The sequence below is a fragment of the Ambystoma mexicanum genome, chromosome 8, assembly GCF_040938575.1.
Source record: "Ambystoma mexicanum isolate Mex_15411 chromosome 8, UKY_AmexF1_1, whole genome shotgun sequence".
In the NCBI taxonomy this organism is placed as follows: Eukaryota; Metazoa; Chordata; class Amphibia; order Caudata; family Ambystomatidae; genus Ambystoma; species Ambystoma mexicanum.
Genome location: NC_090929.1, coordinates 734,194,019 through 734,211,079, shown reverse-complemented (window position 1 = coordinate 734,211,079; position 17,061 = coordinate 734,194,019). Strand labels below are relative to the sequence as shown.

At 45.5% G+C, this 17,061-nt stretch overlaps 1 protein-coding gene across 5 annotated transcripts in view; it reads right to left on the bottom strand.

The window, feature by feature from the left end:
* Window positions 1–17,061, bottom strand: part of WASHC2C (WASH complex subunit 2C) — a 2,476,852-nt gene that overhangs the window by 637,515 nt on the left and 1,822,276 nt on the right. The gene's annotated exons all lie outside the window — the stretch shown is intronic.

Sequence of the window (17,061 nt, the reverse complement as noted above, 5' to 3'; positions counted from 1 at the left end):
CCTAAGGCGACATTTGCAATGAAAGCCAGAGTGGCTCCAGTACCTCTTGTGGAGTGGGCCCTGGGCATAAAAGGCAGTGTTTTATCTGATAGGGAATAGCACAGTTGAATACATCTGACTATCCAGCTAGAGATGACATTCTTAGAGATGTGGTCACCTTCTCTGCCTGGCGCTATGGAGACAAACAATTGATCTGTTTTTCTTAGCAGTCTGGTCTTGTCTACGTAATAGAGGACCGCTCTCCTCACATCTAGTTTGTGGAGTTTTAGCTCAGCTGAGCTGTTGGGTTCCTGGAAGAAAGCCAGTAGCTCAATTGACTGCTTTACATGAAATTTGGAGATGAATTTAAGTGAGAACCTAGGGTGAGTATGTAAAACCAGCTTGTCTTTGTGTACAACAAAGAAAGGATCCTGCACCGACACTGCTTGGATTTCACTAACCCTTCTTATGGTAGTGATAGTCACAAAGAAGGCAGTTTTATAAGTCAGGTGTTTGAGACTAGACTTGTGCATAGGCTCGAAAGGGGGTCCTATGAGCTTAGCGAGTACCACATTGAGTCCCAACCTGGCGGCAGGTTAGAAATTGGAGGGTGGAGTCTCTTCACTCCTTCCATAAATGTCTTGATGACCGGTAGTTTCCACAATTAGATGTTATTGTGAGAGGTTGTGTAGGCTGACAACGCCGCCAGGGAGTTCAATACCAACCCTGCATCTAGCAAATGGAGCATATACGTTAGAATGTGGGATGGAGTACATTCTATGGGGTTGATCTGTTTAGCCTGGCACCAAATTATGAATCTTCTCCATTTGTCAAAGTAACAGTGCCTTGTGTTTGGTTTTATTGATTTTTTCAAGATATCCATGCATCTCAGTAGCAGGTTGAGATGTCCGAACTCTATGACCTCAGGAGCCATGCTGCAAAGATCATTGAGTGCGGCTGCGGGTGCACTGTTAGTCCTTCGTGCTGGGTGAGTAGGTTGTGCTGGCACGGGAGTTTGATGGGATCGCACATCGCCAGTTTGCACATATGTGGATACCATGGCAGTCTTGCCCACGTAGGAGCAACTAGGATAAGCGTAATCGGTTCCTTGTGCATCCTGTTCACCACTTTCCTCATGAGACACGTTGGGGGGGGGGGAAGCGTAAGCAAATTTCCCTGACCAGTTCATCCATAGGGCTTTCCCCCTTGGAGCCTGGCTGGGGGAACCTGGACGCAAAGTCTGGGCATGGACTGTTTTCGCTTGTGGCGAATAAGTCTATAGTTGGGAAACCCCATTGGGAGAAGAGGTGTTCTACGATTCCTTCGTGTAGAAGCCACTCATGTTCCTCTGGTAGGTAGTGGATCTCTGCTCAACAAGTCGGCTAGAGAGTTGAGTTCCCTTGGAACATGTTGTGATGACAGGAACACCTTCTGTTTAATGCCCATTTCCAAATTTGCTGTGCAAAACATTGCTGTAGTGCTGTCTGTTAGGATCTGCACAGATAGTTTTTTTTTAAATGGGGTTCGAATGCCTGAAGGGCTTTGAATACTGCCAGAAGTTCCAGCAGACTGATGTGGTTCTGAGCTACAGTGCAAGACCACAGACCCTGAGCTGTGTGGTGAAGCCCGCCACCCTGCCAGAGAGGCGTCTGTCATGACAACTGCCTGTACTTCTGGATCGTAGAAAGGCTTCCCTTTCGTTAGATTTTCTCTTGTCCACCAGCAAAGGTTTTGTACAAGTGTTGGCGAAACAACCACTAGATCGTCCCACTGACCATTTGCTTGAGACCACTGTTTCGCCAACCACTGCTGCATGGGTCGCAGGCGCGGTAGGAACCAGGTAAATGCAAGATGCCATCATACCTATTAAATGCATAGTTTTGCGCACCCTTATCTAGCGGCCGTTACTCTTTCCTCTGATGGAAACACCAACCCCTCTTCTGTGTTTAAGACAGCTCCTAGGAACTGTTTTGAAGTGCTTGGCTCTAGGCTTGACTTTTTCTCATTGATGGAGAAGCCCAATTGAAGGAGGAGGTTGATTTGTCTCTGAATGTTTTGGCTGAAAACCTGGGGTGATTCCCCTGTAATGAGTCAGTCGTCCAGGTAAGGGTACACTGGGATTGCTTCCCTGCATAGGTGCGCTGCCACGCTGCCAGTACCTTTATGAATACCCTTGGAGCCAAAGCTATTCCAAAGGGCAGCACCTTGAATTGGTAATGCTGGTTCGCTATCTTGAAACGCAAGAATCTTCTGTGCGCTGGGAACATTGCAATATGAAAATAGGCATCTCTCATATCCAGTGTTGCCATGTAATCCCCCTTTTTAGTAGAAGTATTACCTCTTGTAGTGTAGTCAAGCAGAACTTTTGTGACTTGACATACTTGTTTGCAGGGCACAAATCTAATACTGGGCGCATTGTTAGATCTTTCTTTGGCACAAGGAAGTAAGTTGAATAAATATCCCCGTTTACTTGGTTGGCCGGGACGACTGATGGTGTCCTTTAATAGAAGTGTGGCTATCTCTTCGAGAAGGATACGCTGATGTTCTTCTGAGTGGATATTCTGTCGTGGGGATGTTGGAGTAGTTCTATACAGTATCCGCCTGCTACTGTGGCAGCACCCATCTGTCTGAGGTGATTCCTCCCATGCGTGGGTGAAGCGGGAAATGTGTCCTCCTGAAGGGCACCTGAAGCGGAACGTCACTTGCTCTGAGGTGGTGTGCCACCTGGAGCAGGGCCTCTGCCCCGACCTCTGCATTGTCCTCTGGGATAACCCTGGGAGGATGGGCCTTGATTATTTTGCCAGGAGGAACCCTGACCTTGATTGTAGCTGGATCCTCATTGAGAGTTCTGGCCTCGAAAACGGCAAAAATGTCCGTTAGCCCTCTGTCCTGAAGGCTTGTAAGTGAGTTGACCTAAAAATTTAAGAGTGTCATACTCGTCCTTTGCTGTTTTAAGGGAGTCTTCTACGGCCTTACCGAAGAGCACGATAGGTTCAACCGGCATGTTTATAAGAGTGGCCTGCGTTTCTGGTCTAAAACCTGACTGGCGCAGCCATGCATGCCTTTTAATAACGGTCCCTTGTGCAATGATTCTCCTGGCATTGTCCATAGCGTCAGAATTGGTTTTAAGGAGACAGCTAGACACTGCCCTCCCATCTGCAGCCACCTGTGCTAGTTGGAATTTTAGTGGCTCTGGGGCAGACGAAAGTAAAGCAGACATTTTCTCCCACTTGTGGCAGTTGTAACTAGCCAAGGGAGTTGGCATTGTTCGCTATCCTGGTCTGATAGGCCGCAGAGGAGGCAACCTTTCTGCCCATGGCGTAAAAACCTTTTGCTCTCCTTATCAGGTGGAGCCTCGGAGGAAGCACGGGGTGTGCCTGCTCTTTTTCTAGTTGTAGTTACAACTAAAGAGTCTGGTTTCAGTTCCCCTCTAATATATAATTGGTCTGAAGGTGTGGGTCTGAATAATTTCTCTACACGTGGGTTTACGTCCGTGTGAGATTAGGGGCTTCTAAAGATGGCTGTATTGTGCGCTGCACTGATTTCAGTAGCGGGATAAACTGGACCACTGTCTTTTTATCCCCAAGGATTTATTCTGCAAAGTCTTTATCCTCCTGTACCTCCTGTGTGTGAATCAAAGTGCTCAGCCACCTTAGCTAGTACTTCATTGAGGAGGTGTTGATTATCAATAGGAGAATTGACAACTGGAGTGTCTTGATTAAGAGGGGAATCTATAGAGTACATATTGGCTTCATGGTCTTCCTCTTGGTACTCATCATTCCCTTAATACGGGTCCTCTACAAAAGAGAGATATTCCGGGTCATAGAGATCTATGACTGTACTCTGTAAGGAACATTTGAACGAGACCTCTTAGAAGGGGGTTGAGTAGGTAAGGCAGAGGCTTGCGAACCAGATGGAGCTGTGGTGGGGGGAGTGGAGCTGAAGCTCTGAAGGTAATCAGGGTTCTTTTTTGAAAAAAATTGGCCATAAAGGTCATTCTTCTCTTCACTCTGTCAATATCTTGAGAAGACCATTTCGATAACAACTGTAAAACTCCACAGCTTCCACTAGATGTCGGCCAATGCACAGTATGTGATCTAAGCAGATTCCACAAGCCTCAGAAACACATACATATGATACATTACTCACTGTAATCGTATTTCTGATGCTTGTATCTGCTCAGATTCACATGCTATGCATAGGCCGACATCTAGTGGAAGCTACTGAGTTTTACAGTTGTTTTCAAAACTCGAAAAGGGACGTCGACAGGGCGTGTCAGTAATACTATCCCTAGTGTGACGTCCACTGTACCCATGGTCCTTCACGCGTCGAGGTCCCTCAGATAGTTTTGTTCTGACATGAGGTTGCATGAAGTGTAGCGTGAGTACAGGTGTATCCAAGCAGATAGATAACAAAGGCTCATATAACATCTATGCACCTTCTGTCAGGGGAGGAAGGGTGGCTGCATGTGAATCTAAGCAGATACAAGCATCAGAAATATGATTACGGTGAGTAATGTATCCCTTCTGAGGCTTGTGGAATCTGCTTAGATCACATGCTATGCATATATCAGCGAGCAGTGTTAGGAGAAGGTGTTGGGATGTGAGAAGGTTCATGGGCGAACAGATATCTTAGAACCGCTTGTTCCACCTGTGCATCTGTCTAGGAATGAGTGTCAATGCATTAATGCTGAGTGAAAGTGTGTATTGAGCTCCATGTAGCTGCTTTGCAAATGCTGTGTAAGGGGACATTTGCTCTGTGTGGAGTGAGCTCTTGGTGTAAAAGCCAGGGTCTTGTTTGATAAAGAATAGCATTGTTGGATACATCTGACTATCCATCTGCAGATGGCACTCTTGGAAATGCGGTCTCCCTCTCTGCCTGGTGCTACAGTTGGTCTGTTTTTCTAAGGGGCCTGGTCTTGTTTACGTAGTAAAGGACCGCCCTCCACACATCTGGTGTGTGTAGTTTTACCTCAGCCGAGCTAGTTGGATTCTGAAAGAAAGCCGCAAGCTCAATGGATTGGTTCACGTGGAATTTCGAAATAAATTTAGGGGAGAACCTAGGATGAGTAACGTACAACCAATTTAACTTTATGGATGATAAAGAAAGGGCCCTGCAGTGACACTGCTTGCTATTCACTAACTCTTCTTATGGAAGTAATATCCACAAAGAAGGCAGTCTAGTATGTCAGGTTTTTAAGACGTAACTTATGCATAGTCTCGAATGGGGCCCCATGAGCTGTGCAAGTGCTACATTGAGATCCCATCCTGGCGGTGGGTTAGAAAATGGAGACTGGAGTCCCTTTACTCCCCAGATTTGATACAAAAAGGGGGTGCCTGCACTATAATTCCTGGTCCCTCAGGCAAAAGAAGTAAATAAGCTACGGGTGTGGACCAGTGAATGAAGGATGACAAGGTCCCACTAAATCTATGTATTACATGAACATTTTTATTTTATCCAATACAAAAATATATGTATGCAGACTTTATTATGATACACATACGTATCTATGGCTTAAAAAGAATTGTTCAACACAAATACCTAGACAAATATAGTAACCAAGCACGTGTTGGATGCTATCGATAAAAAGAATTAGAAACCTGACAATCTAAGCCGTGAAGAGAGAAATAGCCTCAAGAAATGATGTGAGGTGGCAGAAATAACTATGAAACCGGCGGATAAAGGGGGTGGGATTGTCATCTTGGGCACGACAGAATATGAAGCTGAATGCCTGCGCCTCCTGAGTGACAGTATCTCATACTGAGGTTCAATGAGGAGCTTGTAACCTTATGACGCACAAAAAGATCACTTGAACACCTCCATAAGAAAAACAACACCCCAGAATCAGCATCAGCCTTCGCTGAAGCCAACAAAACCTATAAATCAGCAATAATCACCCAAAAAGCCAATGCCCTCAACATCTGCATTACGAATGCGGCCTCAGATAGTAAAGAACTCTTTACTATCCTTAGAGAACTCGAAAGCCCTTGTCAAACTTCAGCACCCTCTAACGCTAGCAAAGACTGGTGCACCACTATTCAAAACGCACTCTCATCTAAAATCCTCCTACTACAAAACAAAATTGATAGTAAAAAAACACTCCTAGCTGACAAATCTCCACCCACCATATCAATGACCACATCAAATGTCACTACTGGCCCCCATTTCAATTCAGGCCAGTGACTAATAAAGAGGTATTCAACACCATAATGAAACTCAAGGCTTCCAACTGCAAGGAAGACCAATTCCCCGCCCATCTAGTGAAACTATGCACCCCCACTCTCACACCTATCATCACTGAATTCATCAACTCCTCTTTTCTCACAAACACAGTCCCCACTAGTATCAAAAAAGCTTGGGTGACACCACTTCTAAAAAAACCTTCCGTGGACCCAACAATACCCACTAATTACCGACCCATTACAACGGTCCCATTTCTCCTAAAAATAATCAACAAAATAGCCTACTGCCAAATCCAGAACCACTTGGAACAACATCACTTACTAGGAGACCGCCAGTCAGGATTCCGTCCCAACCATAGCACAGAGACAGCCCTCCTTGATCTGAAGATCCAAATGGATGCCACCAGAGAAGCAGGTAAAATCTGCCTTCTGATGCTCTTGGACCTCTCAGCGGCCTTCGATCTGGTTGATCACGATAAACTCTGCAACACTCTAGCAAACAATTTCAACCTAGCACAGAACGCTACCAACTAGATCAAATCTTTCTTGGCTGACAGGACTTCCAGAGTATCCATCGGCATAGAATCAGCAGACCCAGTGCCTGTCCCTGCAGGTGTGCCGCAAGGCTCCTGCCTATCCCCTACCTTGTATAATGCCTACACCAAGCTATTATTTGCAGCCCTGGATGCCATGGGTGTCATCTATACTAATTTCGCCGATGATACCCAAATCCTCATTCCCCTCTCAGGCAATCACGAACAAGACTCCCTCCTGGTTAACCAAATCTACTCACTCATCCAAAACTGGATGGCTAACAACAGCCTCTGTCTCAACGACGACAAAACCGAGCTGCTCATACTAGGCTCCTCCAGCAAAATCAACACCCTTGAGCCCGCTTTCAAATCATTCACCATCGATGGAACCATAATCCCTGTTCTCAAACAAGTCAAGACCCTTGGCGTGTACTTAGATGCAACACTATCCATGTCCAAACAAATAAACATATGAGCTTCGTCCACTTCCTACACCTCCAAACTCATCTCCCTCAGCCGTAAATTCCTCTCAACCAACAACTGTGTCACTCTAGCCAGAGCACTCATACTGTCTAAGCTAGACTATTGCAATATTCTATTCCTTGGCACATCCAAAGCCAATATAGCCAAACTTCAACTCGTGCAGAACAAAGCCCTCAGAGCAGCTCTAGGCATCAAAAAATCTGAACATATCTCCAACACCAGAAGAGACCACCACTGGCTCCCCATACAAGCCAGAATTATATTTAAAACCCTGAGCATCACCCACAAATGTAGGGCCAACAAAGCGCCCAAATACCTCAACAACACTGTCATGATGAAGCCCCAGACCAGACTCCTCAGGTCCAACAGAAACGCACTCCTCGAAACCCCCAGATACAAAAGAGAGAAAGCAGGGGGCAGTAGCTTCAAAACACTGGCCCCCAGACACTGGAACGCGCTACCCTCCCGCATTATGAATGAAACCTCATTCCCCAAATTCAAAAGCCTCCTGAAGACTTGGCTCTTCAACAAGTTCTAACTGAAACAGAGCACCTACCTACCCCCTCCTAGTAACTACTTATACCTGACTGCTTTGTATATTTTGTATATTATTTATTTATTCCTGACTGCCCTGCATATAACTGTATATTTTTTGATTGCTACTCCTGTATACCTTTATGTTCTTTCTAAGATTGCATTCTCCCATTGTCTGTAACTACGCCGTGGTACCTCCGGGTCTGGGCGTATAACAAATGGAATAAATAAAAAATAAATAAAATAAATAAATAAATAAATACAAGAAATTAGACAGGGGCCCTACGGCTAGACTACAAGAGGAAAATTAAAAGTCTTACCAATCATGCCATCAGTCAAGAATGGATTAGTCAAGAAGAGGGCCGTTTTTTGAATAAAACATGGCCCAAAAAGGCAGCTATTTATACACTGCCTAAAATCCATAAGAACTTGGAGAAAACACCAGGCAGACCTATGGTGTCTGCCATCGACTCTTTGTTGGAACCTCTGTCTGTGTATTCTGAAGTATTCCTAAAACCTTTTGTACTACAGATGCCATCTTTCGTAAAAGACTCGACTGATATGATTAAAATCATTCAGGACATACACATTGGGGAGGATGACATTTTGGTAACCATGGATGTTACGTCTCTTTACACGGCCATACTGCAGATGGAGTGTCTTATGTTCTAGGGGATTTTCTTGATAAACGTGATAAGCCCCACCAACCGCCTACTGGCTTTGTCCTGGAATGTATCCGTCTTGCCATGACCGAAAATTTCTTTCTATACAAAAACCAACTGTGCAAACAAGAAAAAGGTGTGAGCATGGGGGCTACTTTTGCTTGGAACAGCACCCAACACTCTGCAAACACCTGTGCACATGGTGTAGGTATATCGATGACGTATTCCTGATTTGGAGAGGATCTTTAGCTTCTCGCCTTATCTTTCAGGAATGGCTCAACACATGTGATTCCAACATCGAATTTACAATGGAGTACAGCCTCAAACAGGTTAGGTTTTTGGACCTAATGATAAAAAAAAAAAAAAAAAAATCACTGGGAGCTTTGATTACTACTCTATTCAAGAAGCACACCGACAAAAACTCCCTACTTCATTTTTCAAGTTTTCATCCAGCGGGCCTGCGTCAAAAATTACCGTACAGTCAATTTTTACGGATTCGCCGTAACTGTACCGAAAAAGAGGAATTAAAAAGACATGCCGAACACCTTAAAGGGAGGCAATGCCGAAAGAGGATATCCCAGAAGACTGATAAATGATCCGTTGAAAAGAGCTCAGAATACAGATAGAGAAATTTGTCTCACTACACGTGAAAATTAGTCTGCCTAACGACTTTTAACCCTGTAAGCTGTGATATTAAGAAAATCATCAACAAGAACTGGAAGTTAGTGAAACAGCCGGGGTCCCTCCATAAAAAAAAACTTTTTGCATTTAAAAGGAAGCAGAATATAAGCCAATAACTGGTACATACCTATAAGGATGTCACTAAAGAACAGACTATCTTGAATCAGTGGGGCTTACCCCCCCATTATAGTCCATCACAAGTGTGGGAATTGTGTGGCATGTCCACTTACTGAAACAAAATATGAATTCCAACATGGTTTGATGCTGTGGAAACTAACACCATACCAATTGCCTCACCAAGAACATAATATATGTCATTATGTGTCGTTGTCATCTGATATATATCCGTAAAACCACTAGAGAAGTCAGGCAACGAATATCGGAACATAGGTCCTGCATAAGAAACAGAGTGGTGGACAAGCCACTGCTAGATCATTTTGTACAAAATAATCACACAGATACAGATTTGAGATGGTTTGTTCTGCAGTCCATGAAAACAATATGACGGGAGGCGATATGCGCACCATCCTCCATCGCATTGAACAACGCTGGATATACACCTTGGACACGGTACGGCGTGGACTAAATGTTTCAGTGGAATGAACACCTTGGTCACAACAAAATGAGATATCCTGCCTTCAACATCATATTAGTAATTAGGCTTGCTTGTATAGTATTTTGTACTTTTCCACATTTTCCACCACATTTTTTACCACTCTTTTCACTTTTTTACTGCAAATTGGCGAATTTGGTTCTACTAACATAATGGACTACAGGACAGCCCTTTTGCTAGTATTTTGACCCCGGACATGGGCCTTTTTTTCATATTGTGAAGCACTGATGGTGAGTCAGATACTTGTACTATTGGCTGATACATTATAACTAGGCAGAGATGATGACCAGCGTCTCCAAGCATTTCTTTTTTACGGAGGCATTTTGGAGCTCTCTATTAATGTTGAGTCTCTGTAATGAGCTAGACACATTACATTCAAGATATATTAATTGTACACCCCTTTTTCTACTTGTTTTGAGGTTTTGGCCCAGATTGAATACCCTTGTTCTTTTGTTTTTGCCTTCGTGGCCAGGATAATTCAATCGCAGAGACAATGGATGACGTAGTCCTATTTTTACTTCCATTGTCTCGTTTCATATGGATTTGTCCTTTCCCTATCTCGCTGACTCTGGAGTCGAGTGGATTAGATTGCGCAGACCCAGAGATTGAATTCTACACTACACCACACGGAGCCTTGAAAACAGGACCCTGGTGACCGGTAAGAGCAACACTCAACACAAGCAGCATGTGCTACTAATATGCACGCAGCCCTATGATATCAAAGTTAAGTGGGATTTGGCCATAGGCCAACGCAAAGCAACTGGAGGACGGTACGGGGAGCGGTACCAGGCATTAGCTCCCCCAGGTGATCAACATCTGCTTAGGGGGCACCATGCTCCAGGGACATTTTTCGGCAAGCGAGTTTATGCGGCTTTAGAAATGCTGATATGTCACTTTGTTCAGCGAGGCCTATTACATACGAGGACCGGCCAGTTATATATAGATGTTCTGAGGTTATCACCAGTCCACCATGTGGCATGTTTTATCACATAACGCGAGGGTCCAGGCTTGGGCATTATACATCTAAAAGCATAACAAATAATACGCTATAGCTTGTAGTGCCGTTTAGATGTAATCGTGAAAAACTTTTATAACCCTATTTTCTCTGGTTTTTCGTTTTTTGCTTCCTAACAGCAAGAATAATCGTAAACAACCTAGAGTGACTACCAACAATCCCAATTACAAGCTAAAACATCTATTTGAAGACTCGCTGCATAGCGGGTAAGCCCATATTATTTGGGTTGAAAATTAATCAAATAATTATGTACATTTGATGCCTCGATTACTTCTATTTTCTTAGGAGATGGGAATAAGGGACGCATATCTATTGTACTCCGGTGGGAGCCTTTGCCACTTTGAAAAACGCAAGCACAGGACTCGAGCCGCGTCCCTGTTGTGAACTGTAAGTAAATATATAATCATTCTACCAATTGTAGTAGCAACAAGTAAGATAGCGTGGTTTGTTAGAATGACAACCTAAACGGGTATTGGTCCCATTTTTGGCTCATAGGACCAGAAGCATTCCTGGCACCTCCGAGGGATCTATTCCATTACATCAACCTCACCCCCCAATTAAGCACCAGGAGGTGAGAGAGATGTATGCATCCAAGTTGTGGATAGCGTTGCATGACATTAATTGCACTAATAACAAGAAAAGAATGACAAGAAACCATAATAGGGTTTTAATTATTTTATTATGTATGTTTCTTTATATAGATGGTGAGGCTTACTCCAGTCCATGAAAGGCAAGACAACCAATCTTGACCTTACGTCCTGAGGAAGGTCAGCAAAAAGAAAGGGACTTTATTATCTGTTCTATGAGACCGAAACACGTGTCAACTAAATAAGGAGTTTGAAATTATAACAAAACTTTTAACGACACCAGTATTCAAGATAGGGTCGGAATATGTGGTACAATGATTTTCTTGAGCTATGTTTAACATGACATTTTTTTTATACGAAGAATGAAAAAAGCCATTGCTATTTTGTGAGACTGTATGGGAGTGAATGTGGAGAATATTAGAGTATGAGCCTGATGTCTAGGTATTTGTGTTGAACAATTCTTTTTAAGCTATAGATACGTATGTGCATCATAATAAAGTCTGCATATATATATTTTTGTATTGGATGAAATTAAAATGTTCATGTAATACATTAATTTAGTGGGACCCTGTCATCCTTCATTCACTGGCCCACCCCCGTAGCTTATTTGTCCCTTTACTCCCTCTATGAATGCCTTAATGACTGGAATTTTCCACCAAAATACTTTACTTTGAGAGGTGGTATATGCTGATAAAGCCACCAGGTGGACCTTTATGGAGTTGAATACTAACCCTGAGTCTAACAAGTGGAGCATATCATTTACAATGTGTGAAGGAGTACATTCTATGGAGTTTATTTATTTAGACTGGCACCAAATTACACATCTTCTCCACTTGTCGAAATAACAGTGCCTAGTGTTTGGTTTTTGTGCCTCTTTGAGGATATCCACACACCGCTGTTGGGTTAAAAGGTTGGTCTGACACTGGAGTTTGATGGGATAGCACATTGTCAGCTTGCGCAGATGTGGATACCACGGCTGTCTTGCCCTCATGGGAGCAACCAGGATGAGCGTCATATGTTCTCTGTGAATCTTTTTCACTATCCTGCCCATTATTGGGTTTGGGGGGGCGGGGGGGGAAGGGGGTGGAGCGTAAGCAAATTTCCCTGACCAGTTCATCCATAGGGCGTGCCACTTGGAGTCTGACTCCGGGAACCTGGATGCGAAATCTGGGCATTGCTTGTTTTCTCCTATAGTGAACAAGTCTAGTGTGGGGTAACCCCACTGAGAGAAGATGTGGTCTACGACACTTGAGTCTAGTTGCCACTCGTGCTCCTCTGGTAGGGGATCCCTGTTCAGAAAGTCGGGATCTCTGCTCAGAGAGTCTGCTAGAGTGTTGAGTACCCCTGGAACGTGTTGGGAGAAAAGGGACATCCCCTGTCTGAGTGCCCATTTCCATATTTTCTGCACCAACTTGGACAGACTTGGAGAGTGTGCGCCCCCTGTCTGTTAACATAGAACATTGCAGTGGTGCTGTACGTTAGAATTTGAATCGACTGGTTTGTTAGTTGCGATTTGAATGCTTGAAGTGCTTTGAATACTGCTAGTAGTTCAAGTAGGTTGATGTGGTTCTGTGCCGTGATGCGAGTCCACAGACCATGAGCTCTGTGGTAATGAGCACCCCACCCGGAGAATGATGCGGCTGTTGTAACGATTGCTTGCGCTTCCGGATTGTGGAAGGGTTTTCCCTTTAACAGTTTTTCTTTTGTCCATCAGCGTAGGCTCTGAACTAGTGTTGGTGAAACAACCACTAGATCGTCCCACTGACCACTTGCCTGAGACCACTGTTTCGCCAAAAACTCCTGCATTGGTCGCATGCGCAGACGTGCGTGTGGGACTAGATATATGCACAATGCCATCATGACTAGTAAATGTATTGTTTTGCATACGCTTATCTGGAGACCCGCTTGATAATGGGGTATTTGCCGAAGCATGTTTTGCACGCTTTCCAAGGATGGAAAGGCTAAGCCTGCTCCTGTATCTAAATGAGCTCCTAGGAACTTTTTTATTGTGTTTGGTACAAGACTGGACTTTTTCTCGTTTATTGAGAAGCCTAATTGGAAGAGAGGGTTTATGGTTCTTTGCGTGTTCTGTTTGCAAAGATAGGGTGATTCTCCTGTGATCAGCCAGTCGTCCAGCTAGGGGTACACTGGGATTGCTAGTGGTGTACCTGCCCTCTTTCGGGTAGTTGTGACAACGAGCGAATCCGGTTTAAGATGTCCCCTGATATATAGAGGGTCCGATGGCGCTGGGCGGAAACGTTTTTTCTACCCGCGTGTTTACTGCTTGTGTTTGATTGGCTGTTTCCAGTGAAGGTGGTTTCTTCTCAGGACAGATTTTAAGATCGGGATGAACTGGGAGGCAGCTTTCTTGTCTCCCAAGATATCTTCAACAAAGTTTTTGTCTTGCTGAGTCTCCTGTGTTTGAATACCGAAGTGCTCAGCTGCTTTTATTAATATGTCGTTGAAGAGGGGCTGATTACCTACCGGTGAATCAGGCACTGGGGAATCCTGTTGAATTAGTGAAGACATATTATACACTTATGCCTCTTCATCATCATCCTCACCATCATAGTATTGATTAGAGTGTTGGTAGTCCTCATTATCCCCATTCAGTGTCTGTATGAATGTCATGATGGTCAGCTGGTGTACGAGACCTTTTTGTTAGTGGCTGGGATGAAGCCAGGGGCTGAGAAGTTGCAGTCAGGGGATGAGAGCTGGAAGCCTGAGTAGTAGGGGGTCTAATTAGAAAGTTTTCGATAGCCTGAGGGTTTTTTTCTCGAAAGTATTGGCAAAAAAGGTAATTCTTGACGTCACCCTATCTATGTCCTCTGCAGTACATTGGGCTGAACTGGGGATGACCCCGGGGGTAGGGACTTGTACTAAGGGTGTATGTGTGGGTAGACCCTTATTCTGTAAGGCCTCAGCCAAAGAACCCTCTTCTTGTGGGACAGGTACTGCTTTCTTAGAAGGGGTATACCTGTCTTTATGAGACTTGTCCTTGTGGGACTTGTGCTTGTGATGAGAACTCTTGGAGGAAGACATTCTGGTATGAGTAGCCTTTAACATGCTCTCAGAAACATATTCTTTAACCAGGTGTGACAACCCAGTGCTTTTTACTGATTTCAACTAAGGATGCGACTCTCGGTAGTGGGGTGCACCTCCGCCTCGTCTGCCGACGATCAGCGTTCGTTCAATATTGTTTTACGGGCGGAGTCCTTCGGTTTCCGGGGCCCGTCATGGGGTGACCAGGACCTCGAGTGCCCAGAGGACAGGTAATCTATAGATCTCCCCCTAGATGCTGTAGCTGAGCGTTTGGTCAACGCCGGCTGTTAAGATGGATTTCTGAACTCTGTCCTGGAGGCGCAGAGGTTCAGAAGGCCAACCTATTAAAAGGAAGTCCAAGCCCTACGAAGAGTGGAGCCTTGTGCTCAAAAGTACCTGCACACGCTGGTGCCAACGGGCAAAAAGGGGAGTCTCTTCGAGGGAATCAGGCAGTTCAGTTTGGTGCACAAATGAAGAAGAACAGAGTTCCGCGACTCAAGCGCAGCCTCCACTGTGGGCAGAAGCAGAGCGTGAGTACGGAAAGGCGTGCTGTTTGACACAGCGGGGAAAAGCTATGGCCTCCTGCAGGAGGGCGACCAGTTCCTAGCTATGCTACTCACCGGTCCCTGATGCAAGCAGACCCAGGCTTCTCCGCGTCAGTTTCAGCGCTGGCAGGTTCAGATAGGAGCAGGGGACGTCTCGTCGTCGTGTAGATTCTGCAGCAGCAGAGTTGAGTTAAAGATGTCCCAAACGAAGTGAACCCGCACAGTTTGTTACCACAGCAGGGCAACGGAGCGGCCGTGTGCATCTCAGCCAAATGTACACTACTCACTTCAGACCTGGGAATGCCAAGTGTACGAATCGTGTGAGAGTGACAAGGACTCGAAATACAACACAACCTGGCGGCGGTTACAGAGCAAGACTCCTGGGTAGGCTGGTCAGTCTGCTGGATGGCCCAGAGACACTTCCGAAGGCTTACGTGCAGGAGATGGTGAAGATGCCGAGAATAGCTGTCCCCGCTATTCCAAGGGTCGAAGTACCAGTACAGGCCTTCTGGTTCGATCAGAGGTAGAAAGGGTTTCACAAAGCGACAGCAGTGCAGAGGAGCAGTCCTTCAGCGGGTCACCAGCGACTCCTCGGTTCAGCCTCGTGGTTGCAGGATACTTGGCTCCTGTATTCCCTTGTTCGTGAGAACTCAGGAGATCGACATGGTAGTGGCGTTTCCAGTCCCCTCTTATCCACGGTTCCCTTCGCGCCAAAACGGAGGGGACGCAATGGGAGATCCGCTCATCAAACACTCACACCATACGTGGACCTATCACGGACCACGGTGGTCCCAGGCATTCACACCACACTAGACTCTCTGGCACCCAGGATGTGTATTGGGACCAGACATCCCAGCCCATATCCTGGAGGCACACACAAGGCCTGTAGAAGCCCGCGAATCATCTGTTTCTCGCGGGAAAGTACATGCCCAAATAAGGAAGGCCCCGGGTCGGCTCGACCTGGGGAAGGTGAAGGGGGCAAGACGGTCAGCGGACAGGACAAAGAGCCTCGTGGTCTGGCCATTTTGGGAGCCAGGCCACCATTTTGGGCTAAGCGCGAGAAATGCGCTTAAAATGCCAAAAGGAGCTCAAAAACACCGGCTCATCGCTTCGGGATGTGGGTTTAGTGGCATGTGTATTGGAAGTGCTCTTGCCGCCGGGTGTCGTCCCCATAACAGAGCTTCCGGCCTGTCCCTTAGGGTCGGGGGCCTCCACTTGGGAACATGGCTGTTCCCCGTCGCCCGAAAAGATGGCGACGCTGCCGTCAATGGAAGCTCCCTCCAAATCAATGGCGGCCTCGACCTGCATTGAGTGATGGGCCCAGCGCTTGGTTCTGCGATCTTTAAGGGTCTTCGGTTTAAAGAGCTTGCAAGCTCAACAGTGCCCTTCGTCGTGGTCGTGGTTTACACGCAGGTTGCACACTGTGTTTGTCGATCCACAGAAATGTTTTATTACATGTGGGGCAGAATTTAAAAAGGTGTTCTATCCATGTTTGGGCGAGAAAGGGAAAGGGTGGGAAAATGCATTGGACAATGACCGCCCCCCACTCTCCCTGCTGTAAGGGCCTAGGCCTGGTGGGCCTTCCAAGGGCGAAAAGGTCAGTTGAATCTTGAATTTGTCCGTCAGCACTGTCTTGTCTTTTCCATTGCATCGATGAATTTGTCGATGTCGGAAGAAAAAGGAGAGAAAGAGTAACTATTTTTAAAACTTATCATAAGATAAGCAAATGGCTTCAGCCGAAATTGAACTCCACGAGAAGTGTCCGCTCACGATACGGAAAAAAACAATCTGAGGGACCTCAACGCACGAAGGGCCATGGGTACAGTGGACGTCACACTAGGGATAGTTTACTGGCAGGCCCTGCCAACGTACATTTGATTTTCGAAAACAACAACTGTAATACTCCGCAGCTTCCACTAGATGTCGGCCTATGCATAGCATGTGATCTAAGCAGATTCCACAAGCGACAGATGATATATATATATATAGGTCTGCAGAACCAAGGTGAAATAGCTATCCACCAAGGGGCAGGTAGGGGGCCGATGAGGAATCCATAGGAGGAACTTCCATCAGAAATAGCATTACAGAGAGATAAGTCATTTGTTCTTCTAATGGATTTCTTCCTCCTGTGGATTTCCCATCTTTGATAGACTTTCCTGGCAGTACAAAAACCTACAGGAGGGAGGACAAGAAAAACTCTGAAGG